This window comes from Eschrichtius robustus, chromosome 10, assembly GCF_028021215.1.
Source record: "Eschrichtius robustus isolate mEscRob2 chromosome 10, mEscRob2.pri, whole genome shotgun sequence".
NCBI lineage: Eukaryota > Metazoa > Chordata > Mammalia > Artiodactyla > Eschrichtiidae > Eschrichtius > Eschrichtius robustus.
In genome coordinates this window covers 80,084,641-80,111,745 of record NC_090833.1, presented here as the reverse complement: position 1 = coordinate 80,111,745, position 27,105 = coordinate 80,084,641, and the positions used below count along the sequence as shown (strand labels likewise).

At 41.3% G+C, this 27,105-nt stretch overlaps 1 protein-coding gene across 1 annotated transcript in view; it reads right to left on the bottom strand.

Moving 5' to 3' along the window:
• Nucleotides 1-2,625, bottom strand: part of ACO1 (aconitase 1) — a 59,055-nt gene extending 56,430 nt beyond the window's left edge. The window contains exon 1 of the mRNA XM_068553519.1: nt 2,519-2,625. The gene's annotated coding sequence lies outside the window, so the exon portion shown is untranslated. The remainder of the gene's footprint in view (nt 1-2,518) is intronic.
• Between the last annotated feature and the right edge of the window lie 24,480 nt (nt 2,626-27,105).

Below are 27,105 nucleotides of genomic sequence, written 5' to 3'. Positions count from 1 at the left end.
TATGGACACCAAGGGGGAAAAGTGGCGGGGTGGTGGTGGTGTGATGAATTGGGCGATTGGGATTGACATGTATACACTAATGTGTATGAAATGGATGACTAATAAGAACCTGCTGTATAAAAAAATAAAATAAAATTCAAAAATTCAAAAAAAAAAAAACAGTCTGATCTGGTGCTTCTAACCTTGGACAGGGGCTTACGTCAAACAAATATTGTGCAGTAAAATGCTTTGATCTGAGAGGGCTCTCTCTCTCAATATTATTTTGAGTTAATATATACTAGTATCATATATACGAGTATCATATATACTAGTTTAGAAATGGGATGCAGTAATTTGCTTTATCAGGAGAGAGGGAGTGATGGTAACATTCTAACAGAAATAATCCTATCGTCCTTGAAAATGTATAGGTTGTTGGGATTTTAGTTTTTTGTTTTGTTTTCAGGTTGTAAAAGCAATACATGAATGCTGCAAGGCAGGCCGACATATGTTACCACAAAGAGTAACAAAGATAAGTTCCCTGCCTTCCTTCTGACTCCACTGTCCAGAACTGGCTACTGTTGATAGTTTGGTATGTCTGTCTTCCAAACATTTATAAGGCTAAATATGTATGTAATTTCTATCTGGAATTTGTGCTGACAGAACAAGGAGCCACGGAAGTAATCCAGTGAGTGATCCCACCTACCACACAGCAGCGTGCAGGACACTGGGCTCTGGCAGAGGCTGAGGAAGGGCCACTCACAGGGACACCCCTCTGAAAGTGGAAAGTAAAAGAGCACCAAGACTGGGTGCTCTTATTCACCAGTCATATTCCAATAAACTCAAGGCTGCTCAACCACAAACAGAAATGATCATGGAGGACAGGAAGGCAACAACACGCCTCCCTGTTCTTTTGCAAATCACTTCTCAAACGCTTGCAAACTCTCGCACAAACCCCTCCACACTTGGCACGGGGTCCCCATGGGCACGTCTCCGAACATGTGGGTCCTGTGTGCCACATCACTGCTACAGTCTGGACTCATGCACAGGTCACCTCTGCAGGGACAGAAATAACCAAAGGCATCTGAGAGCCTTGCCAGTTTTCAGGAGGCCAGCAGGGCTCATCATCCCTTATGTGGGGACCTAGTTCTTGGTTTCCAGAGTGAGGTCAAGCTAGGTTGCAACTACCAGAGGTTAACCATCCATGCATGGTGTGGAGTGTGTTCCCATTCAGAGGAAGGATCACAGACAAGAAGCAGGCCCAATGATTTAAGCCTCTGAAGCATTTCCTACACCGGTGGCTCTCAAAGTGTGGTGCAGGGGACTCTAGGGATCCACAAGGTCAAAACCACTTTCGTTAACAATGCCAAGATGCTATTTGACATTTTCACTCTCACATTTTCCCGAGTACACAGTGGAGTTTTCCAGAGGCTATATGACATGTAATACTGCAACAGACTGAATGCAGAAGTAGATATAAGAATCTAGCTGATGAAAAAGCAAATGAAAAACAAAATAAAATCTAGCTGCTGTCTATTAAACCTGACATTAAAGAGATTTGCAAAAATATAATTAATACAATGCCACTCTTCTCAGTAACGTTCTGTTTTGAAAAGTATGGTTATTTTCATAAAGATATGTTATGTCAACATATAATAGGTCCACTATTATGTCTAAATGCATTACTAAATATAGTAAAAAATTCTCAGTTTTAGTTATATTTGGCAAATATTGAAATATATAACCCACATAAAAGCTCCTTAGTATACTAATTTTTAAGAGTGTAAAGGGGTTTTTGAGCACCCCCCTCAGAAAAGTTTGAGAACTGCTATCCTAGAGGCTGTCCCCAACTCCCTACCCCCATCCCCGCAAGACAAACACACACACAAGCGCACACACACACCGCTGTAAGGAGGGTTATGTATGTGGCAGGAAGGAAGATGTGCCATTCTGGTGTGCTGGCTGAATTAGGAAAAGCAGCCCGTGCTCCTTCCTGGATCTCTGAATCTATGAGGATGGGCTCTATCCCCACCCCTTCCACCGAGGGTCTCTTCCCCCACACTCCGTTTTCCCCTTACCACTTGGTGTGTTTTCCCCGATCTGTCAGAACCTCTGAGGATTTCCCTATCCCGCCACCCCCAGCTCGGCGAGGACTCCCCGGTGAGGCCCGCACTCCCTCCCTGAGGTTAGGACTCCCCAGTTCAGTCGGCCGGAACAGTCTCAGCGTGGACTCTGGGCGGCCCGCACAGCCCAGACAAAGAAGGCCTAGGAGAGCCATTTCCAGTCCCCGAGACCTGTCCTCGGCGCAGCACAGGCTGGGGACAGGGCGAAGGGGTCAGTCCCCAGGAACTAGTGCCCGATTCTCCCCTCGGCCTTCCCCGGATCCCTGCCCCGGGCCGCCCGGCGCGCTGCAGTGCGGGCAGTCCGGGCTCGGGGAAGGTGCCCGGGGCGCCGCGGACTCGCGCCCACCCTGCCGGGGCCAGGGCGGCCGGCGCTCCCGCCCGGGGCCGGACGTCGGTCGGGCCACGACGTACTCACTCACCGCGAACTTCACGGCAGGCTCCGACCGGCTGCCGGGCACCAGGCTGCGGGGCGCGATCCCGTGCGGCGCGATTCCAGCCGCCGAGCTCCACCCCTTGTCGCCCCGGGGCCACCGGCCGAGGGGCGGAGCCGGGGCGGGGCGGGGTCTGCGGGCGGAGGAGACCTCGCCCCCCGCGGGAGGCAGGGTTGCTAGGCGCCAGCGGCAGGAAGCCGCTCGGGACCCGGCTCCTCCCCTGCGGGCCCAGGCCTGGGACTCGCTCACTCTGGGGCGTGGAGTGTGACTGTCCAGCTCTCTAGGAGGGGAGCCGAAGGGGCGAGGGGAAAATGCCGCTTTTTAAAATGATTTGGCCGTCAAGGTGGAGGCTTCCGCATCTGGCACCCCGGTACGTGTGGTCACCTCCGCTCTCTCCCTTTTGCCCTCACCCCATCCCCACCTTAATGCCTTGCAAAGCGTGCCGAGTGACCTGGCGGGACTTCAACGTTTCCGTGGCTAGGAGTGCAAAGTTTCAATGTTTAATCAGCTTACTTATTTTTGACGTGTAACAACTCTTCCTAATGCAGGCTGTTCACCTGTCAGAAGTCAGAGAAATGGCTCAGCAGACACTGAGAGGGCCTTCTTCACCGCACCTACTTTCCATAGGTTGGTTGGAGTTGCGCCCGCTCAGGTAAATGTGGGTGATTAGATCTTTCTAGATGAAAGGTGAGGTTTTCCTGCCCAACTTATATAGAGAGTTATTGTCGTTTTCTATCTTATCTGAATAAACAGCTTATAAGATGACTAACTAATAGCTGATACTGATACTGACCCCTACTAGTTACCACACTCCCACTCTTTGCAGGGTTCGATGATGGGGTCTTTACATATGTTATTTAGTTCAGTTCCTCCAGTTGCCCCATGAAGTGAGGAATGTGACCCCGTCTTACAGACATCCATAGCTGGGATTCAGTCCTCAGCTCTGTCTGACTCCTAAGCCCACACTTCATCATGTTGCACTGCAGGGTACAGCTATTCCCTGGTTATATTTAATATTTAAATATAAAGGGTTATATTTAATTTTGAAAGAGAACATATTTACTATATTTCATATTACTACAGTAAATATTACGTATTTACTGTATGGGAGAAGACCTTCTTCCCACCCACTTCGTAAAGTCCTTGCATTCACATTCATTGAGCAAACTTTCCTTGAGTGGCCACCATATACCAGAGGCTTACCACAAACCCCGAAAAATAATACTGGGGTCTCCTTGGAAATTAGAGTGTAGGGAAAGCTGAGGGGTAGGGAGAAAAGACATCCAGCTACATTTTGGTTCTTCCTGAGGCAGCCCTTCAAAAAGCAAAGTTTCTTAGTGTTCAGTGATAACATACATATAATATGAGAACTGGTCATCCTTGACAGGAAATAATTAAATCAGAACTATAAAAGGAATTGAGATTTATTAGTAAACACTCTGGCCAAAACCATGAAGGAAATAGTTCCCACATCACTCTGCTCTTTTGCTCTGGGGAACATCACCAGTGATATGCGGATTGCAAATCCAGTGACCTCTCTTCTGTCCTTGCCCTTGCTGACTGCTCTGTGGTATCTGACACTGGTGACAGGTCTTTCCTTGAAATGTTAACCTCCTTTTGGCTTTAGAAACTTCTGCTCTCATGATTCACTTCTTCTTAATTTGGTCCCTCTTTCTTAGGCTCTTTCACTGCCCTTTCTCCTGTCACTTCACATGTGACTCCATACACTGATGAATTCTCCTTTATTTACTTTCTCTCTATGCAAACTTCCATCTGAAGTCCCCTGTGCCTCTGTCATTGACCTTAACCCTCTTCAGATCTCCATGCTCTTTGTCAGCAGCCATTTGTGGGGCATCACCACCTGGGTTTTCCCAAGGCACTTGCCATTCTTCACATCTAAAGTGGCAGTTCAGTGTCTTCTCTAGCCATCTGCCTGTCCCCTCCAACCCATCCAGTTTCTTCCTCATCCTGAATCCCACATCCTGAGTTTGGATTTCATGGTGTATTGAGAAAGCATTTAAGGGGGTTAGAACCATATCACTATGCTCATACAAGTTTCGCCTAATAAATATTTCTGTCATGATACAAAAGATTCTGCAAGTGGCCCAGAGGAATGTGTAGACTTTAAGGGCCTTCTGAGAGGAAGCCATCCAGGTGTGGTGTAACTGCTCAGGTACCATGGATCTGCTCCAGGGGCCAGTGGCAGAAGGGCCTTCAGTGAGGTAACAGCACTGTTCTATCAGCCTTACAAAGAGAATCATGAGGACTTCTCTGGTGGCACAGTGGTTAAGGATCCACCTGCCAATCCAGGAGACACGGGTTCAAGCCCTGGCCTGGGAAGATCCCACATGCTGTGGAGCAACTAAGCCCATGTGCCACAACTACTGAGCCTGCGAGCCACAACTACTGAGCCCACGTGCCACAACTACTGAAGCCCGCACGCCTAGAGCCCATGCTCCGCAACAAAAGAAGCCACCACAATGAGAAGCCTGCGCACTGCAACGAAGAGTAGCCCCTACTCGCTGCAACTAGAGAAAGCCCGCGCACAGCAACAAAGACCCAAGGCAGCCAAATATAATAAATAAATAAAATTAATTAATTAAAAAAAAAAAAAAGGGAGAGAATCATTAGGTTTTGGTCAGAGACCTGTTAAGCTCTGAGGAATGCCTCATTATACTCCACATTGACTTCAGTTGCTTGTATAAACTGGACCCCACTAACTTGGCATCATGCTTTGCTGTTCGTAATGCATTTTCACACATACTATCTAATAGAAAGGAAGTGGTGTAAGAGAAAGGCAGTCTAGGGATTTCCCTGGTGGTCCAGTGCTTAAGACTCTGCTCTTCCACTGCAGGGGGCATGGGTTCGATCCCTGGTCAGGGGAACTAAGATCCCACATGCCATGCGTGGCCGAAAAGGAAAAAAAAAAGAGAGAGAGAGAGAGAAAGGCAGTCTAGCATGGCAGTTCTCAAACCTTGAGGTTCATTGAAAAAACACATTCCTATACTGCACTCTTAGACAGACTGAGTGTGAGGGTCTGACCCCCCTTTGAGTAACACCAGTGGTGGTTCCCAAACTGGGTGTTAGAATTTACTAAAAATACAGCCTCCTGTGCCCCGACCTCCTAGAATTAGTTCAGGAGTAGGATCTGTGCTCAGAGTCTGAGCACTCTAAATACTACAGATGATTCTTCTCTCGCATGTTCCGCAGATTGATTGCCCCCAGGGAGCTGCAAGCCGGAAATGTACCCTCCATGAAGGTGGGGTAATGTCAGTTTGCTCATCACCCCTAACACAGAGCCTGGCACATAGAAGGTGCTCGGTACAAGTTTGCTGACTAATTACTGCCTTCTATTCTGTGCTCTCCATTGGTGTTCAGTGTTCTCTAGCATAGTAGAAACACTCAGTGTTCTCTAGCATAGTAGAGGGGAGATATCTGTATGGCAATGAATGAAGTATAAAGTGGTCCCTTCTGAAATTCCTGTTTGATATGACTCAAGAATGCCTAAGTTCATCACTGAATGTATTTCTTCCTCATACCAGAGGAAATTTGAGATAAATGTTTTCTGTTCTTCTATTAAAAAAATGCTACATTCATAAAAAGGAAAGGCAGTTCTTAGGCTTATCTTGGCCCCCCACAGATATCCAACTGCTATCCCCTTCCATGCCTCTCATAGTCTTAATTTTTGTGCTTTCTTACTGCCTAAATGCCTGAATTCCTGAGCTGCCTTCCCGGGGAACCAGGGTCCTCTGGCCATCGGCTTTACAATTAAGCACATTCCCCTCAACAAAGCTAATAATAAAAACCAAATGTGATTAAATGTCCCATTGAATCTTTACAAGAACACTTTGTATCTGGTGGCATGTTACCATTTCACAGATGGAGGAAACTGAGATTCAGAATGATTATGTAATTTGCTTCAGGTCACATAACTTGTAAATGGTGATGCTGGGATTTGAACAAAGCCTGGTCTAATTCCAGAGCTTGTGCTTGAAACCCTGCGCAAGCAAATATAATTTTATTTAAATGAAATCGTTGGATACCGTGAGATTATAAGTTATTAATTCTTTGCAGAAAGGAAGAGGAGCTTAAATGTTCTAGGAGGGAACTTTGGTCTGTTCCCATATGGTCTAGAATTTCTTATTCACAAATTTGCAGGGCTGCTTCTCCTTTATGGTAGTATGGAGATCCCTGCTGCCGCCCTGTGATTTAGGTGCACACAGGTAAAGAAACTCCCCATCCTGGGGATGGAGGTGTTGGAAATCAGGAGCAGTAATTTTACGGTTCTGAGGCTGCGCCTACTGACTTATTTAATATTTTTTTCCGGAAAATGATTTGGTAATGAGTCTTTCACTGCTGAACATCTACTTGATATTTATGTTGTACATGCTTGTATTGTAAATGCTCATGAAGTCCAGAAGGGATTCTTTCATTCAGGATCTGCTCTGTGGCATGTAGAGAGGTAATCTCTGTCCTCTTCCCGGCGGTCTCCCAAAAGAATATAAAATCTGAGAAGAAATGGAAATCACAGCTTTAAAGACTTAAATGGTGGCAGCTCAGAGAGACAATTTCCCAGTACAACATCGCCACCTGCCTGATGCAGGCACTAAGTACACCCCTTTTAAAAAGGGGGTTGGCTATTGATGTGTTGCCAAGCTGAACGCCTGATCCATGCATAGAGGGCTTAGGACTCTGCAGCCTGCTGTCCCCATTTTTGGGTGGGTCAATTCAGACTTGACAACTCATAAGGAAAAGGTCCAGTCTACTTACTTGTCAACTGGAGATTGTATATTTAAGGACACAGTGACCTGGCCCCAACAGCATCTCAGTTCATACGAAAAAGTGGCAGCTATTGTTTTGGAGAAACTTTCTTCTCCATTACGTATACAACCTGAAATAAATCCATTGGTTCAGTGGGGCCCTTGATTCACAGAGGTTCTCCTTAAATCCTAACCCTTGTTCACTGATGGTTTGGCTAAGTTGGAGCCTGTTAGTGTCCACCGGGCTGCTTCAGCTGTTCAAGTGCTGCTCAGTATATGCCATCTTGAAAACTGGTGTGCTTGTCCACATAGTGGGCAGAACTCAAGGCCATTCTCATAACTCTGGCCAATACTCCTTTTGATGAAAGATATTTTTTAATTGACTCTTGGGATATTGCCAGTGAGTTAGCTGCCTGGTCTGCTATCTGGTCTGCCAATTGGAATACTATAGACTCATAGATTAAACAGCCCTGGCACCTCTGATGGGAACACTTTAGACCCAAAATGTGTAAGGGTGGGGGCAATTAATAATCTCTTTGTCCCCTAGATCCACCACTGCCACTTGAGTCAAATAGCAGCTGCAGCTGACATTCTGTGGACATGGCTGATTCTTAATTCTTCTGCTGTGCCTGATGCCATCAATAGCAGCTCTCAACATGGACCCCCTTTAAGCAGGTACAAACACACGGGCTGGCACAACCTTGTTTCATTCTGACTGTTATAAATTCACATGCTTTTCGGATGCTTGAGAGGTTTTAGGTTATGCCAGCTACAACCACTCAGTGACACTGCCCATCTGACTTAACCAATGTTAAGGCTGATCCAAATCAAGTTTAATGAAAAACCTGATCAGAATTACCTGTGCCTGTTTGGGTTTGCATATGGCTGGAAATGGGCCATAGAATATCTGTCCATTGGGGATGGATGTTTTTTTTGTTTGTTTTGTTTTGGGTTTTTTTTTTTTTTTTGGATTATCTGTTGCCTTTTGTAATTATTGGCAATGACACCAAAGATCAGCAGGTCCGTGTAAACTCTGTTTCATGGCTTATAATGGATAATGGACTGGCCTTACACTAGACTACATCCTGACTGTCTGAAATAAAATCCTCTGGTCTTCCTGGGACAGTTGTCTGACTCCAGGACCCCCAAAGGCATATTTGAGGTCAATACTGCAGGCTAACTTTGTCTTGCTTGTTTGGAGTCCTATTGATAGTAACCTTAATTAAATGCTGTATGAAGCCATTTGAACAGATTTAGTTCTAGCCTCTGTTGGTTAAATTAATCAGAGTGGTCAACAGAGTGGCATACGTTTGTGAATTTTGCCAGAAGCCAAGACGTGGAGGGACAACAGGTAGATTGATGGGGAAGGCAAACTTTCATGGGCCCTGAGCAGCCCTGCGCATTTTTGCTGGGTATGCCAAGTATGCAAGGTCCTGACTACTCTTTTTTTTTTTTTTTTTGCAATTTGACTCTTTCATTTTTTTTATAAACATCTTTATTGGAGTATAATTGCTTTACAAAGGTGTGTTAGTTTCTGCTTTATAACAAAGTGAATCAGTTATACATATACATATGTTCCCATATCTCTTCCCTCTTGCGTCTCCCTCTCTCTCACCCTCCCTATCCCACCTCTCTAGGTGGTCACAAAGCACCAAGCTGATCTCCCTGTGCTATGCGGTTGCTTCCCATTAGCTATCTATTTTACATTTGGTAGTGTATATATGTCCATGCCACTCTCTCACTTCGTCCCAACTTACCATTCCCCCTCCCCATATCCTCAAGTCCATTCTCTAGTAGGTCTGTGTCTTTATTCCCGTCTTACCACTAGGTTCTTCATGGCCTTTTTTTTTTTTCCTTAGATTCCATATATATGTGTTAGCATACTGTATTTGTTTTTCTCTTTCTGACTTACTTCACTCTGTATGACAGACTCTAACTCCATCCACCTCACTACAAATACCTCCATTTCATTTCTTTTTATGGCTGAGTAATATTCCATTGTATATATGTGCCACATCTTCTTTATCCATTCATCCGATGATGGACACTTAGGTTGCTTCCATGTCCTGGCTATTGTAAATAGAGCTGCAATGAACATTTTGGTACGTGACTCTTTTTGAATTATGGTTTTCTCAGGGTATATGCCCAGTAGTGGGATTGCTGGGTTGTATGGTAGTTCTATTTTTAGTTTTTTAAGGAACCTCCATACTGTTCTCTACAGTGGCTGTATCAATTTACATTCCCACCAACAGTGCAAGAGTGTTCTCTTTTCTCCACACCCTCTCCAGCATTTATTGTTTCTAGATTTTTTGATGATGGCCATTCTGACCGGTGTGAGATGATATCTCATTGTAGTTTTGATTTGCATTTCTCTAATGATTAAGATGGTTGAGCATTCTTTCACGTGTTTGTTGGCAATCTGTATATCTTCTTTGGAGAAATGTCTATTTAGGTCTTCTGCCCATTTTTGGATTGGGTTGTTTATATTTTTGTTATTGAGCTGCATGAGCTGCTTGTAAATTTTGGAGATTAATCCTTTGTCAGATGCTTCATTTGCAAATATTTTCTCCCATTCTGAGGGTTGTCTTTTGGTCTTGTTTATGGTTTCCTTTGCTGTGCAAAAGATTTTAAGTTTCATTAGGTTCCATTTGTTTATTTTTGTTTTTATTTCCATTTCTCTAGGAGCTGGGTCAAAAAGGATCTCGCTGTGATTTATGTCATAGAGTGTTCTGCGTATGTTTTCCGCTAAGAGTTTGATAGTGTCTGGCTTTACATTTAGGTCTTTAATCCATTTTGAGTTTATTTTTGTGTATGGTGTTAGGATGTGTTCTAATTTCATACTTTTACATGTATCTGTCCAGTTTTCCCAGCACCACTTATTGAAGAGGCTGTCTTTTCTCCACTGTATATGCTTGCCTCCTTTATCAAAGATAAGGTGACCATATGTGCATGGGTTTATCTCTGGGCTTTCTATCCTGTTCCATTGATCTATATTTCTGTTTTTGTGCCAGTACCATAGTGTCTTGATTACTGTAGCTTTGTAGTATAGTCTGAAGTCTGGGAGCCTGATTCCTCCAGCTCCATTTTTCGTTCTCAAGATTGCTTGGCTATTCGGGGTCTTTTGTGTTTCCATACAAATTGTGAAATTTTTTGTTCTAGTTCAGTGAAAAATGCCAGTGGTAGTTTGATAGGGAATGCATTGAATCTGTAGATTGCTTTGGGTAGTAGAGTCATTTTCACAATGTTGATTCTTCCAATCCAAGAACATGGTATATCTCTCCATCTATATGTATCATCTTTAATTTCTTTCATCAGTGTCTTATAATTTTCTGCATACAGGTCTTTTGTCTCCTTAGGTAGGTTTATTCCTAGATATTTTATTCTTTTTGTTGCAATGGTAAATGGGAGTGTTTTCTTAATTTCACTTTCAGATTTTTCATCATTAGTGTATAGGAATGCAAGAGATTTCTGTGCATTAATTTTGTATCCTGCTACTTTACCAAATTCATTGATTAGCTCTAGTAGCTTTCTGGTAGCATCTTTAGGATTCTCTATGTATACTATCATGTCATCTGCAAACAGTGACAGCTTTAATTCTTCTTTTCTGATTTGGATTCCTTTTATTTCTTTTTCTTCTCTGATTGCTGTGGCTAACACTTCCAGAACTATGTTGAATAATAGTGGTGAGAGTGGGCAACCTTGTCTTGTTCCTGATCTTAGTGGAAATGGTTTTAGTTTTTCACCATTGAGGACGATGTTGGCTGTGTGTTTGTCATATATGACATTTATTATGTTGAGGAAAGTTCCCTCTATGCCTACTTTCTGGAGGGCTTTTATCATAAATGGGTGTTGAATTTTGTCAAAAGCTTTCTCTGCATCTATTGAGATGATCATATGGTTTTTCTCTTTCAATTTGTTAATATGGTGTATCATGTTGATTGATTTGCATATATTGAAGAATCCTTGCATTCCTGGAATAAACCCCACTTGATCATGGTGTATGATCCTTTTAATGTGCTGTTGGATTCTGTTTGCTAGTATTTTGTTGAGGATTTTTGCATCTGTGTTCATCAGGGATATTGGCCTGTAGTTTTCCTTCTTTGTGACATCTTTGCCTGGTTTTGGTATCAGGGTGATGGTGGCCTCGTAGAATGAGTTGGGGAGTGTTCCTCCCTCTGCTATATTTTGGAAGAGTTTGAGAAGGATAGGTGTTAGCTCTTCCCTAAATGTTTGATAGAATTTGCCTGTGAAGCCATCTGGTCCTGGGCTTTTCTTTGTTGGAAGATGTTTAATCACAGTTTCAATTTCAGTGCTTGTGATTGGTCTGTTCATATTTTCTATTTCTTCCTGGTTCAGTCTCGGCAGGTTGTGCATTTCTAAGAATCTGTCCATTTCTTCCAGGTTGTCCATTTTATTGGCATAGAGTTGCTTGTAGTAATCTCTCATGATCGTTTATATTTTTGCAGTGTCAGTTGTTACTTCTCCTTTTTCATTTCTAATTCTATTGATTTGAGTCTTCTCCCTTTATTTCTTGATGAGTCTGGCTCATGGTTTATTAATTTTGTTTATCTTCTCAAAGAACCAGCTTTTAGTTTTATTGATCTTTGCTATCATTTCCTTCATTTCTTTTTCATTTATTTCTGATCTGATCTTTATGATTTCTTTCCTTCTGCTAGCTTTGGGGTTTTTTTTGTTCTTCTTTCTCCAATTGCTTTAGGTGCAAAGTTAGGTTTTTTATTTGAGATGTTTCCTGTTTCTTAAGGTAGGATTGTATTGCTATAAACTTCCCTCTTAGAACTGCTTTTGCTGCATCCCATAGGTTTTGGGTCGTCGTGTCTCCATTGTCATTTGTTTCTAGGTATTTTTTGATTTCCCCTTTGATTTCTTCAGTGATCACTTCGTTATTAAGTAGTGTATTGTGTAGTCTCCGTGTGTTTGTATTTTTTACAGATCTTTTCCTGTAATTGATATCTAGTCTCATAGCATTGTGGTCGGAAAAGATACTTGATACGATTTCAATTTTCTTAAATTTACCAAGGCTTGATTTGTGACCCAAGATATGATCTATCCTGGAGAATGTTCCATGAGCACTTGAGAAAAATGTGTATTCTGTTGTTTTTGGGTGGAATATCCTATAAATATCAATTAAGTCCATCTTGTTTAATGTATCATTTAAAGCTTGTATTTCCTTATTTATTTTCATTTTGGATGATCTGTCCATTGGTGAAAGTAGGGTGTTAAAGTCCCCTACTATGATTGTGTTACTGTCAATTTCCCCTTTTATGGCTGTTAGTGTTTGCCTTATGTATTGAGGTGCTCCTATGTTGGGTGCATAAATATTTACAATTGTTATATCTTCTTCTTGGATTGATCCCTTGATCATTATGTAGTATTCTTCTTTGTCTCTTGTAATAGTCTTTATTTTAAAGTCTATTTTGTCTGATATGAGAATTGCTACTCCAGCTTTCTTTTGATTTCCATTTGCATGGAATATCTTTTTCCATCCCCTCACTTTCAGTCTGTATGTGTCCCTAGGTCTGAAGTGGGTCTCTTGTAGACAGCATATATATGGGTCTTGTTTTTGTATCCATTCAGCCAGTCTGTGTCTTTTGGTGGAGCATTTAATCCATTTACATTTAAGGTAATTATTGATATGTATGTTCCTATTCCCATTTTCTTAAATGTTTTGGGTTTGTTATTGTAGGTGTTTTCCTTCTCTTGTGTTTCTTGCCTAGAGAAGTTCCTTTAGCATTTGTTGTAAAGCTGGTTTGGTGGTGCTGAACTCTCTCAGCTTTAGCTTGTCTGTACAGGTTTTAATTTCTCCATCAAATCTGAATGAGATCCTTGCTGGGTAGAGAAATCTTGGTTGTAGGTTTTTCTCCTTCATCACTTTAAATATGTCCTGCCACTCCCTTCTGGCTTGCAGAGTTTCTGCTGAAAGGTCAGCTGTTAACCTTATGGGGATTCCCTTGTGTGTTATTTGTTGTTCTTCCCTTGCTGCTTTTAATATGTTTTCTTTATATTTAATTTTTGATAGTTTGAATAATATGTGTCTTGGCGTGTTTCTCCTTGGATTTATCCTGTATGGGACTCTCTGTGCTTCCTGGACTTGATTAACTATTTCCTTTCCCACATTAGGGAAGTTTTCAACTATAATCTCTTCAAATATTTTCTCAGTCCCTTTCTTTTTCTCTTCTTCTTCTGGGACCCCTATAATTCGAATGTTGGTGCGTTTAATGTTGTCCCAGAGGTCTCTGAGACTGTCCTCAGTTCTTTTCATTCTTTTTTCTTTATTCTGCTCTGCAGTAGTTATTTCCACTATTTTATCTTCCAGGTCACTTATCCGTTCTTCTGCCTCAGTTATTCTGCTATTGATCCCTTCTAGAGTATTTTTAATTTAATTTATTGTGTTGTTCATCATTGCTTGTTTCCTCTTTAGTTCTTCTAGGTTCTTGTTAAATGTTTCTTGCATTTTGTCTATTCTATTTCCAAGATTTTGGATCATCTTTACTATCATTATTCTGAATTCTTTTTCATGTAGACTGCCTATTTCCTCTCCATTTGTTAGGTCTGGTGTGTTTTTACCTTGCTCCTTCACCTGCTGTGTGTTTTTTCTGTCTTCTCATTTTGCTTATCTTACTGTGTTTGGGTCTCCTTTTCGCAGGCTGCAGGTTTGTAGTTCCCATTGTTTTTGGTGTCTGTCACCAGTGGCTAAGGTTGGTTCAGTGGGTTGTGTAGGCTTCCTGGTGGAGGGAACTGGTTCCTGTGTTCTGGTGGATGAGGCTGGATGTTGTTTTTCTGGTGGGCACGTCCACGTCTGGTGGTGTGTCTTGGGGTGTCTGTGGCCTTATTATGATTTTAGGCAGCCTCTCTGCTAATGGATGGGGCTGTGTTCCTGTCTCGCTAGTTGTTTGGCATAGGGTGTCCAGCAGTGTAGCTTGCTGGTGGTTGAGTGAAGCTGGGTCTTGGTGTTGAGATGGAGATCTCTGGGAGATTTTCACCATTTGGTATTACGTGGAGCTGGGAGGTCTCTTGTGGACCAGTGTCCTGAAGTTGGCTCTCCCACCTCAGCGGCACAGCCCTGACGCCTGGCTGGAGTACCAAGAGCCTTTCATCCACACGGATCAGAATAAAAGGGAGAAAAAATAGAAAGAAAGAAAGAGGATAAAATAAAATAAAATAAAGTAAGATAAAATAAAGTAAAGTTATTAAAATAAAAAATAATTATTAAGAAAAAAATATTTTTTAAGTAAAAAAAAAAACAAAAAAAAATGGACGGACAGAACCTTAGGACAAATGGTGAAAGCAAAGCTATACAGACAAAATCTCACACAGAAGCATACACATACACACTCACAAAAAGAGGAAAAGGGGAAAAAATAATATATCTTGCTCCCAAAGTCCACCTCCTCAATTTGGGATGATTCGTTGTCTATTCAGGTATTCCACAGATGCAGGTACCTCAAGTTGATTGTGGAGCTTTAATCCGCTGCTTCTGAGGCTGCTGGGAGAAATTTCCCTTTCTCTTCTTTGTTCGCACAGCTCCCCGGGTTCAGCTTTGGATTTGGCCCCGCCTCTGCGTGTAGGTCGCCTGAGGGCGTCTGTTCTTCACTCAGACAGGACGGGGTTAAAGGAGTAGCTGCTTCGGGGGCTCTGGCTCACTCAGGCCGGGGGGAGGGAGGGGTACGGATGCGGGGCGAGCCTGCAGCAGCAGAGGCCGGCGTGACGTTGCACCAGCCTGAGGACCGCCGTGCGTTCTCCCGGGGAAGTTGTCCCTGGATCACGGGACCCTGGCAGTGGCGGGCTGCACAGGCTCCCGGGAGGGGAGGTGTGGATAGTGCCCTGTGCTTGCACACAGGCTTCTTGGTGGCGGCAGCAGCAGCCTTAGCGTCTCATGCATGTCTCTGGGGTCCGCGCTGATAGCCGTGGCTCGCGCCCATCTCTGGAGCTCCTTTAAGCAGCGCTCTGAATCCCCTCTCCTCGCGCACCAGGAAACAAAGAGGCAAGAAAAAGTCTCTTGCCTCTTCGGCAGCTGCAGACTTTTTCCCCTGGACTCCCTCCCGGCTAGCTGTGGCGCACTAACCCCTTCAGGCTGTGTTCACTCCGCCAACCCCAGTCCTCTCCCTGCGATCCGGCCGAAGCCCGAGCCTCAGCTCCCAGCCCCCGCCCGCCCCGGCGGCTGAGCAGACAAGCCTCTCGGGCTGGTGAGTGCTGCTCGGCGCCGAGCCTCCGTGCGGGAATCTCTGCGCTTTGCCCTCCGCACCCCTGTGGCTGCGCTCTCCTCCGTGGCTCCGAAGCTTCCCCCCTCCGCCACACGCAGTCTCCGCCCGCGAAGGGGCTTCCTAGTGTGTGGAAACCTTTCCTCCTTCACAGCTCCCTCCCACTGGTGCAGGTGCCGTCCCTATTCTTTTGTCTGTTGTTTCTTTTTTCTTTTGCCCTACCCAGGTACGTGGGGAGTTTCTTGCCTTTTGGGAGGTCTGAGGTCTTCTGCCAGCGTTCAGTGGGTGTTCTATAGGAGCAGTTCCACATGTAGATGTATTTCTGATGTATCTGTGGGGAGGAAGGTGATCTCCGCGTCTTACTCTTCCGCCATCTTCTCCTCTCTCCCCTGACTACTCTTTACCTAGGCCGTTCCTTAGGGTGGTGATTACAGAGAGCAGCTTTGAGCACTGAAATTATATAAAGTCAGGCATTTGCTTCAAAATTACTAGGTGGGGGGAAGAATTGAATGAGGGTATAGATGAAACAATATTGTCTAAGAATTTATGATTGTTGAGTCTGGGTCATGGTTACATGTGGGTTCAAAGTGCAGACTTTGTTATCACCATAAAAGCAGTGAATTCCCAAGCTCAGTGCTCCTCTTCTGCAGCACGAACCCATTGTATGTATTACATCCTTCTGGACCCTCCACATCTCTCCCATGGGACCCAAGGCAAGGACTTGACGCTCATGCTGCTCGCTGTGCCTTGAGTAATAACATTTTTCTTTGACTTAGGAATCTCCTGTCTCCTGCCAATATTCATAAAATAGTAACAGGCTCTTATTAGCTTGTAAGTAGGGTAAAATCCCAAACCCTGACAGGTATCTGTGTTTTTTGGGAGGGTGAAGGGATGCTCTGGTGTTTGCTTGAAATCACCAGGCACAAATTTAGTTGTGTAATTTTGTTTTTACATTGAGGGAAAAAAATTCAGTTTATTAAACTTGTCTTGCAGCTGTGCCAAATGCTGCAAAGCTGGAAATTTGGAACTTTTTAATTTCGTCACTTTTTCAGCTTTATTTAAAAGATTTAAAATAATGAAAAATCTCAGCCATTTACAAAAGTAGAGATATTAGTATTATGAGCACCCATATGGACATGACTCAGTTCAACAATTTTCAGCTCATAGCCAGTCTTCTTACTTGTATATCTGCTTCCCATCCCTGATAATTTTGAAGCATGTTTATAAAATCATATAATTTCATTTGTAATATATTTTATTTTAAAATCATTGACTGGAATTTGCTTTGTTTTAAAGTATCTGTATTCTTTGAATTTCTCAAGAGCTATTTTGTGAACATAGGATATATTGCTCCACTAATAATAATTATAAGAAAAGCATCACAATTCTCCTTCTCCCTGACACTTGAAATATTTTGGAGGTAACCAAAGCTGTACATAGTGGTAAGTGTATCAGCTTAAGCTTTTTAGTTATTTTAATAAATCTACATAAATACACATGAAGTTGACATTATTGTATTACCAAAAGTTGACTCTAGAAGAAATGAAAAACTTGGCTAGTACAATAATCACTCAAGTAATAGGAAAAGTTATCAAAGAGATACATTCAAAAATGTTCTTGGGCTTCCCTGGTGGCGCAGTGGTTGAGAATCTGCCTGCCAATGCAGGGGACACGGGTTCGAGCCCTGGTCTGGGAAGATCCCACATGCCGCAGAGCGGCTGGGCCCGTGAGCCACAAGTACTGAGCCTGTGCATTTGGAGCCTGTGCTCCGCAACAAGAGAGGCCGCGACAGTGAGAGGCCCACGCACTGCGATGAAGAGTGGCCCCCACTCGCCGCAACCTGAGAAAGCCCACGCACAGAAACTAAGACTCAACACAGCCAAAAATAAATAAATAAATAAATGAAGTGTAAAAATTAAAAAAAAAAAAAATGTTCTTAAGTGAGATGATTTTGCCTTTTAAATGGACTTTTTATTATGGAAAATATAAATGTATAAAAAAAGCATAAAAAACTTTATAATGAACCCCCATGTACCTGTAGGCAAAAAGAACAGAGTGTCACCCTGATACAAATGGTCAAATGGAAACCCACTGCAGTCTCCCACCAACAGCACACCTGAGGGGAATTCAAGATGGAGAAAAATGGGAAAATGACATTCTGTGTTTTGGGTATAGGGCCACTGGATAGTTAAGATGCATATCTAAGGAAGAATTTCAACGACCCCAGATTCTTGCATCTTCCCATTCATAGAAAAACACTGAAGTCATTAGCTTGAGATATCTTTTTTGTAATTAGCAGTAACCTTTCGCCAAGATGTATGCTTGACTACATGTATTTTCCAGCCAAAAAATTCATATATAAACTAACTCCTCCCCTACCTCTTCAGAGCAGCTCCTCAGAGCTACCTGAGAGGCTGTCTTCTGGGCTATTGTCCTCAGTTAGGTCTCCAAATAAAACTGAAACTTACTACTTTTACATCATATGTTTTTTTTCGGTCAACATACCCATGACTCAGACTCTACAATTATAAATTCTTGGACAATTTTGTTTCTTCTATATCCTCACTCAATTCTTCCTCACACCTGACAGTTTTAGTTTTTCTTTTTAATTTTTAAATTTTTATTTTTTAAATTTATTTTTTATTTTTGGCTGCATTGGGTCTTTGCTGCTCCGCACAGGCTTTCTCTAGTTGCAGCGGCGAGAGGGGCTACTCTTTGTTGCTGTATGCGGGCTTCTCATTGCGGTGGCTTCTCTCATTGCTATACATGGTCTCTAGGCACACGGGCTTCAGTACTTGTGGTGCGTGGGCTCAGTACTTGTGGCTTGCGGGCTCTAGAGCACAGGCTCAGTAGTTGTGACGCATGGGCCTAATTGCACGGCGACATGTGGGATCTTCCTGGACCAGGGCTCGAACCCGTGTCCCCTGCATTAGCAGGCAGATTCTTAACCACTGCGCCACCAGGGAAGCCCAACCTGACAGTTTTGAAGTAAATACCTGTCTTTATGCAATTTCATGTATTATATATTTTGTTTTAAAAATGTAACTATAGTATCATCACATAACAAAGTTAAAAATAATTCCAAAAATCAAAATATCCCATGTTCAAATTTCCCTGTCTTATAAAGTTTTTGAAACAATTTGTTTGTTTAAATCAGGCCCATATCTTTTCTCTGTTAATTTACAGATTTACACTCTATTTTTTTTCTTGTAGCTTATTTGTTGAAGAAATAATTGTGTTCTACCACCTGGATTTTGCTAATTGCATCTCCATGATGTCATTAATATGTTCTTCTGTCCCCTGCAAATAGATACATGTATCTTGAAGCTTGATTAGATTATGGTTCCCATGTTTTGCACAATACTTCAAGATGATATTGTGTACTTTTATCAGGAGGTATGTAATACAGTAAATCCACTACATACGAACCTTCAAGTTGTGAAATTTCAAGTTGCAAAATTTCAAAGATGCATTCCATCAAAGTCAGGCGTGAGTGAAATTGCAGCTTGCCCTCCATCTCCTATTGCCGACCATCCTTCAGCTTTACCCTCTCCCACCTCCTCTCCCTCCTCCAGTCAGTAACTCTTCTTGCCTGTTCACGCGATGCCAGCTCCTGTATGCCAGCTATTGTACTGTACCACTATACTTTTCAAAGTACTGTACTGTAAGATTAAAAATGTTTTCTCTATTTTTTGTGTTTGTTTTTTATGTATTATTTGTGTGAAAAGTGTTATAAACCTATTACAGTACAGCACTATATAGCCGATTGTGTTAGTTGGGTACCTAGGCTAACTTTGTTGGACCTAGGAACAAATTGGACTTACAAACTTGCTCTCAGAACAGAAAATGTTCGTATGTAGAGGACTTACTGTATCTGACTGTCTCTCTTTTTTTGTGAATGTGAGTAGGCATTGATGATCAATGCTTAGACTCATTAATCATTAGGGGTTGCAAATGAAGATATTCTAATAGAATCTCTTCAAGTTGACTCCTGAGTCCTTTTGACAGAACCCAGTCATACTTGATACTGTTCTTTTTTTTTTTTAAACATATTATTAAAAATTTTTTTTTAAATTTATTTTTGGCTGTGTTGGGTCTTTGTTGCTACGCACAGGCATTCTCTAGTTGCGGCGAGCGGAGCCTACTCTTTGTTGCGGTGCGCAGGCTTCTCATTGCGGTGGCTTCTCTTGTTGTGGAGCACGGGCTCTAGGCATGTGGGCTTCAGTAGTTGTGGCACATGGGCTCAGCAGTTGCGGCACGTGGGCCCTAGAGTGCTTGGGCTTCAGTAGTTGTGGCACGTGAGCTCAGTAGCTCCACGGTGTGTGGGATCTTCCCTGACCAGGGATCGAACCCGTGTCCCCTGCATTGGCAGGTGGATTCTTAACCACTGCACCACCAGGGAAGTCCCTTGATACTGTTCTTGCTTTCTGGTATAACAAGAGCTTCCTTACTTGCTTTGTACATTTTCTGCTCCTGACCTAGAATCTGCCATTTCTCAAAGGAACCCTGGTTCCTCTTAGTGGGAAATGGTATTTAGAGTCATAACCTGGGCGCTAGGGGTCCTCATTGCTGTTGGATTGGTCTTTGTAGAAACACTGTCTTTTCAGTGGATAGAGTTTTTATTTGTTTATATAATACATCATTTTAAAAAATTTAATATTATTTATGATTATTTAAATGATATTTATGGTTGCACAGTTATGATATTGTGATTTGTAGTAAGAAATATATGTTTGGTCTTTGTCCCTGATTCGGGCACAGAGCTCCTAAAACCCTTGGGATTTCCTGAGTGATAAGAGCATAAAGGTGTCTTTTGTTATGTTAATGAAGTGGCTTTTGGGAAGCACCTAAGGATGGGACCTCTTTGCCAGAGGAGCTAACCTGTGATTAGGGCTGCAACTTTTAGTCCAACCCCCTGGCCTCTAGGGAGGGGAGAGGGGCTGGAGGTTGAATCAGTCATAGCCAATGATTTAATCAACCCAGTATATGTAATGAAGCCTCCATAAACCCCAAAAGGACAGGGTTTGGAGGGTTCCAAACTGGTGAACCTGTGGAGATTTGGGAAGACTGGTGTGCCTGGAGAGGGCATAGAAGCTCCATGCCCTTTCCCCATACTTTGCCCTGTGTGTCTATTCCATCTGGCTGTTCCTGAGTTTTATCCTTTTATAATAAACTGATGGGTCTCATAAGTAAAATGTTCCTCTGAGTTCTGTGAGTCATTCTAGCAAGTTAATTGAATTTGAAGGTCATTGGAGCCTCCAATCTACTGTTGGTTGGTCAGAAGCACAGGTGATAACCTGGGCTTGTGATTGGTGTCTAAAGTTGGGGGTGTCAGGGGGACAGTCTTATAGCATGGAGCCCTTAACCTGTGGGATCTGATGCCATCTCCAGGTACTATCAGTGTTCAGTTGATTTGTAGGACACCTAGCTGGTGTTGAAGAATTGCTTGTTGGTGTGGGGACCCCCACTCCACATACACACCTACATGGTGGAATTGTTCACCAGAACCTCTTAAAGTCAAATCTGTAAAACAAGGTAAATGTAGAGAAGTCTAGCTTCAGTCCCAATCTTCTTCACCCTATTCTTTCCTACCTCCAATGGGTATCTTGTTTTTTTTTTTTGGTTTATCCTTCAACTTAATTTAATAAAAATAAATATGTGACTGTGTTCTTATTCTTTCCTTTCTTAGACAAACAGCAGCATCCTACACACATTTTCTCCCTCTTGCCTTTTTTTTTTTTTTTTTTGCCTAACCACGTATCATGGAGATCACTCCATGGCTGTATATAGTGCCTTTTCCCTTTCCTTTTTATGACTTTATAATATCCTATTATGTGCATGTACCATTGGTAGACATTTTTGTCTCCAATCTTTGCTATTATGAATAGCATTTCAAAGAAAAACCATATATCTTTCTGCATAGAGTACTAGCAGTGGTATTGATGGGTCAAAGGGTAAATCCATGTCATTTTTGCTAGATATTGCCAAATTCTTTTCTGTATTAGTTAGGTTCTACAATGGACTGAATGTTTGTGTCCTTCCAAAATTTATATGTTGACATCCTGACTCCCCTAATGTGATGGTATTTGAAAGTGGGCCCTTTGGGAAATGATTAGATCATGAGGGTGCAGCCCTCATGAATGGGGTTAGTGCCCTTAGAAAGAGTCTAGAGAGCTAGCTAGGTCTCTTTCTGCCATGTGAACATACAATGTTAGCAGTTGTAACTTCTTCTGCAACCCAGAAGAGGACTCTCACCAGGACCCGACCAGGCCAGCACCTTCATCTTGGACTTTAGCTTTCAGAACCATGAGAAATAAATATTTGCTGTTTTAGCCACTCAATCTATGGTAACTTGTAATAGCAGCCCAAACTGACTAAGACAAGGTCACATTTGGAAACAGAGACCACACCAGTTATGTGAACCAAAAGAATTTAATATAAAGGCTTGTTCACTAGGTATAATGTTATTAATAGCTGAAGGTAAAAAGAGAACTTTAAGGTAACAAAAGGCAGCAACTGTAGGCAGCTGCTCCCAACCCTCAGCTGAGGAAACTTAGAGGAGAGGTCCTATGGAGCTGCAACTCAGAACTCCGAGGAGATGGTACTGCTGGACTGGTGGGAGGTTCTGAGTCTGATACGGGGAGCCTTATGGGCCTGGGACCCAGACCTTGCAGGAGGAGAGGGCCAGCTGATTCTGATGCCTCTGTGGGAGACAGGGGTTTGCAAGTATGGGGAAAACTGAAAACTGAATTTGGCTGCTGCTCTGCAAAGGTACCTGCTGCTGCAGAGTGAAGGCACTGCAGGGCCGGCTCCTGGGAACAGCAAACAAACAGGAAGCTCCCAGGAAGCAGACAGGAAGAGGCAAATCCCTTTGTCCTCCTGTAGCCTCTCAGGCTCCCACTGACACATCCTAACTTAGAGCCACCTGACCAAGCAGAAAGGTGGTTGGAGAGTCCTGGCCCCAGGATCAAAAAGCAGAATACGAAAGGTTAGATTTGGAGCTGAGAGGCAGCAATTTCATAATCTCCACAGGTGTGGTAGAACTGTTAAGCATTTCAATTAACCAGTGCCTTTTCACCACAGCCTTAGCAACAGAATATTTCGTCAGACTTGCAGATTTTTGCCGTCAGATGGTTCTTTTAAACAACAGGTAATTATCTGCCATATAAACTGTTTTAAAGTAGAGAAAAAGATGGAAGATATAATAGTTCTTACTGCTTTTATGTTTATCATGTATAATGGATTTAACAATGCTTGTAAAACACTACACAACTTACAGAAACACAGCTGACACAGACTAATGGACAAGTCTGTGACCAAGGATAAAATGATTGTGCAAGATGGCCTAAACCATCTGTTGGCAAAAGCAAACAGTGGAATCTTCTGTATTTTTTTTTTAAGCTTTTAAATTTTTTTTTAATTAATTAATTTTTATTTTTGGCTGTGTTGGGTCTTCGTTTCTGTGCGAGGGCTTTCTCTAGTTGCGGCGAGCGGGGGCCACTCTTCATCACGGTGCATGGGCCTCTCACTATCGCGGCCTCTCTTTTTGCGGAGCACAGGCTCCAGACGCGCAGGCTCAGCAGTTGCGGCTCACGGGCCTAGTTGCTCCGCGGCATGTGGGATCCTCCCAGACCAGGGCTCGAACCCGTGTCGCCTGCATTGGCAGGCAGATTCTCAACCACTGTGCCACCAGGGAAGCCCTCTTCTGTATTTTTATCCCTTGGAAATGTTAGTTTATCCTGCTCAGATTTAAGCCTAGAACAGCTTTTGCTATAAATGAAGGCTTTTTGTTAAAAAACGTTTTTACTCCTTGCTTATTTTAAGATTATCTACATAAAAGGGACCATTTAGAAACTACCCCGGTAGTTTGTTTTCATTTCATGTATATTTTGACATTCATACATATTTTTATGAAGGCCAATTTCTCATCTACAATTTTTATACCTTTACTGATAAAATAATTGTTTCTTGACTTCTCCCTAGCTAGGCATCACAGTCTTTTAAGTATACTGAGGATCAAAATATGCCTCCTGCTGGGGAAAATCACTCAGAGATACATCCTCTTACATTCTAGACACATTCTCCATTAAGTTTTGAAATCTTTGATTGAAATCTGTAAAGGTTAAGTCATCATATAAATAGCAGTGCTATTAATAATCACAAAATTAATGAGAATAATAATGAGCTCAAGCATGTAAAATGCCAGAGTTAGCATAAACATTGTAATGCCTCTGTGTGTGACATTTTTGTTTTGCCATAGGGAAAAGTTCTGTGAGCTTGTTCCCTAAGTGGAGCCAATACATTATTACTGCAAATAAACTGGTCATTATCTAAGCTGTTTTTGCAACTTTTGGAGAAAGCAAAATGAGGTATTCATGAAGGAGACATTTATGGCTGTGCAGTGAAATAAAAAACTGGTTTTAAATAGAGGTGAAATTAAGAACAGTTCTGTACATCACTTTCATTATCATTGTAAAAGTAAAACACGTACACTTCAGAAAACTTTGAAAATATACCCACGTGCACATGCACACACACACACACACACACACACACACACACACACTCTCCATTAAAAACTGCCCATAATCCTACCAACCATGAATGACTTATCACTGGCAGTATGTTTAGTTCTATTGGTCTCTGTCTTATCTCAGTAGTGGGGAACACACAACAGGTAGTTTTGTATGTTGCATTTTTGTCAAAACATAACATCAAAAACTTTTCTCAGGCCATTGAAAGTTAATTGAAACCATGATTTTTGTATTGCTGCATAATATTGCATCACACAAATAGACTGTATTTCATTGGGTTGGCCAAAAAGTTAGTTCGTGTTTTTCCATTAAGATGCTACAGAAAACCCCGAACGAACTTTTTGGCCAACCCAATATTTAACCATTGACCATTCTACATTTTTATCTATGTAAAAATTTCCTTATTTTTCCATTATAAAGATGAACATTTTTATGCATAAAATTCTGACCACATTTCTAATTATTTCCTTTGCACAAATTCCTAGAAGAAGAGGGTCTTCCCTGGCAGTCCACTGGTTAAGACACCATGCTTTCTACTTCAGGGGGCACAGGTTCGATTCCTGGTTGGGGAACTAAGATCCTGCATGCCGCACAGCATGGCCAAAAAATAGGAAAAAAAATTCCTAGAAGAATTGCTGGGTCAAAGGTTTGTACATTCTTAAAACTTTTAAATTATGTTTATAAATTATCCTCCAGAAAACTTGTATTAGTTTAAATTTCCACCTTCTGAGGCAGAATAACTGTCTTTTGGGATCCTTCATAATGCTGGATATTAATTTTTTTTTTAATTTGATGAGAGAAATTGATAATTTGTACTTGTTAAAAATTTCTATTTCTTGAATATTAATTTATAAATAAAATTATAAGATCAAAATATTCCTGATTTAGCTTTGATCAAAATTATAGTTGAAACCAGAGGACACATATTTCAGTAGCAGGAATCTTGAGAAGAAAAATAATTGTTGACAAGGATGGTTTGAAGGTGTAAAGCACTGAGACAGTCATTTTATGCTATTAAGGAGACGAGGGCAAAAGCTGAAAACTTGATGTTTTTAAAGTGTAATATTAGCCAGAACCACACTGTTTTGGTTACTATAGCTTTGTAATATAGTTTGAAACCAGGACGTGTGATACCTTCAGCATTGTTATTTTCAAGATTGCTTTGGCTATTTGGAGTCTTTTGTGGTTCCATATGAATTTTAGGATTGCTTTTTCCATTTCTGTGAAAAATGCCATTGGAATTTTGGTAGGGATTGCATTGAATCTCTAGATTGCTTTTAGTAGTATGGACATTTTAACAATGTTAATTCTTCCAGTTCATAAACATGGGCTATCTTTCCATTTATTTGTGTCTTCTTCAATTTCTTTCATTAATGTCATATAGTTTTATTGATTAACTGAGTAGATCTTAAGTGTTTCACCACACACAAAAGAAGGGCAACAATGTGAGGTGTTGGATGTACTCATTAGCTTGATTGTGGTAATAGTTTCTCAGTATATACATATATCAAATTATCACGTTGTATACCTTAAATATATACAATTTTTATTTGTTAATTATACCTCAGTACATCCGGAAAAAATGGTTTAGCCCTTTGGGAAAAAGAAGTATAAATATTGATTAGGTTGGAGCATAAAGTTCTAGTCAAATTTTTTATATATATATATGTATAAATATATTTTTGTCATCATGAATTTGGATCTGGCTAGTTTATCAGCAAGATGTTCTCCAGTGACACACTGATCTTTAACTTTGAGACTATTTTAAAAAACTATTTTTGAGTAGAATATTTTATTTATTTAACACAGGTTATAGACATTTATATTTGGATTTTATACTGTTTCGCTCACTGATTATGGCTTTATTGACCTTGTTATAATTAAACAAACAATATAAAAGATTCTCTTGGAAATACATGGGCTATATGGTAGAAATATATGGCATTTAAAGCAGAAACATTTAAAAACCAAACACAGTTAGAAAATTACAATAACAAGTATTGATGAGGATGTGGAGAAACTGGAACCTTCATACATTACTGGTGAGAATATAAAACAGTGCAGCCACTTTGAAAACAGTTTGGAAATTTTTCAAAGTTTAGACATATTTACCATATGTCCCAGCAATTCTGCTTCTAGGTATAAACCCAAGAGATATGAAAACATATGTCCATATAAAAATTTATACATGAATGTTTATGGAAGCATTATTTATGATGGCCAAAAGTAGAAACAACCCAAACGTCTGTCAACTAAAGAATGTATAAACAAAAGTGGTATATCCATATAATGGAATATTATTTGGCAATAAAAAGGAATGAAGTATTGATACATGCTACACCATGGATGAATGTTGAAAACATCATGCTAAATGAAAGAAGTCAGTCATAAAAGACCACATATTGTATGATTACATTTGTATGAAATGTCCAGAACAGACAAATCCTCAACAAAATATTAACCAATCAAGTTTATCAACTAAATAAATAGGATAGTATATTATGAAAAAGAGATTTATCTCAGGAAAGCAGGAGTGGTACAATATTCAAAAATTAACCACTGTAATTCACGGTATCAACAGACTAAGAAAAACTATAACTACCTCAATAGATGGAGAAAAATCATCTGACAAAATTCAGCATCCATTCATAATAAAAACTTCAGCAAACTAGGAATAGAAGGGAACTTCCTCAACCTGATAAAGGGCATCTATGATAAACTTACAGCTAATGTCATACTTAATGGCAAAGGACTGACTGCTTTCTCTGTAAGATCAGAAACAAGGCAAGGATGTCTACTGTTATCACTTCTATTCGATTTTGTTCCAGATACAAGCCAGTGAAATAAGCCAGGAAAAAGGATAAAAGGTATACAATCTGGAAAGAAAGAGCTGTATTCTATTCGTAGCTGACATGAATGACTATGAGGAAAATCCCAAATAATTTACAAAAAGATTACTAAAACTAATATTAAGTTTAGCAGGATTTTAGGGTACAAGGTCAATATATAAAGTTCAATTGTGTTTTTATAAATTAGCAATAAACAGTTGGAAATTAAAATTA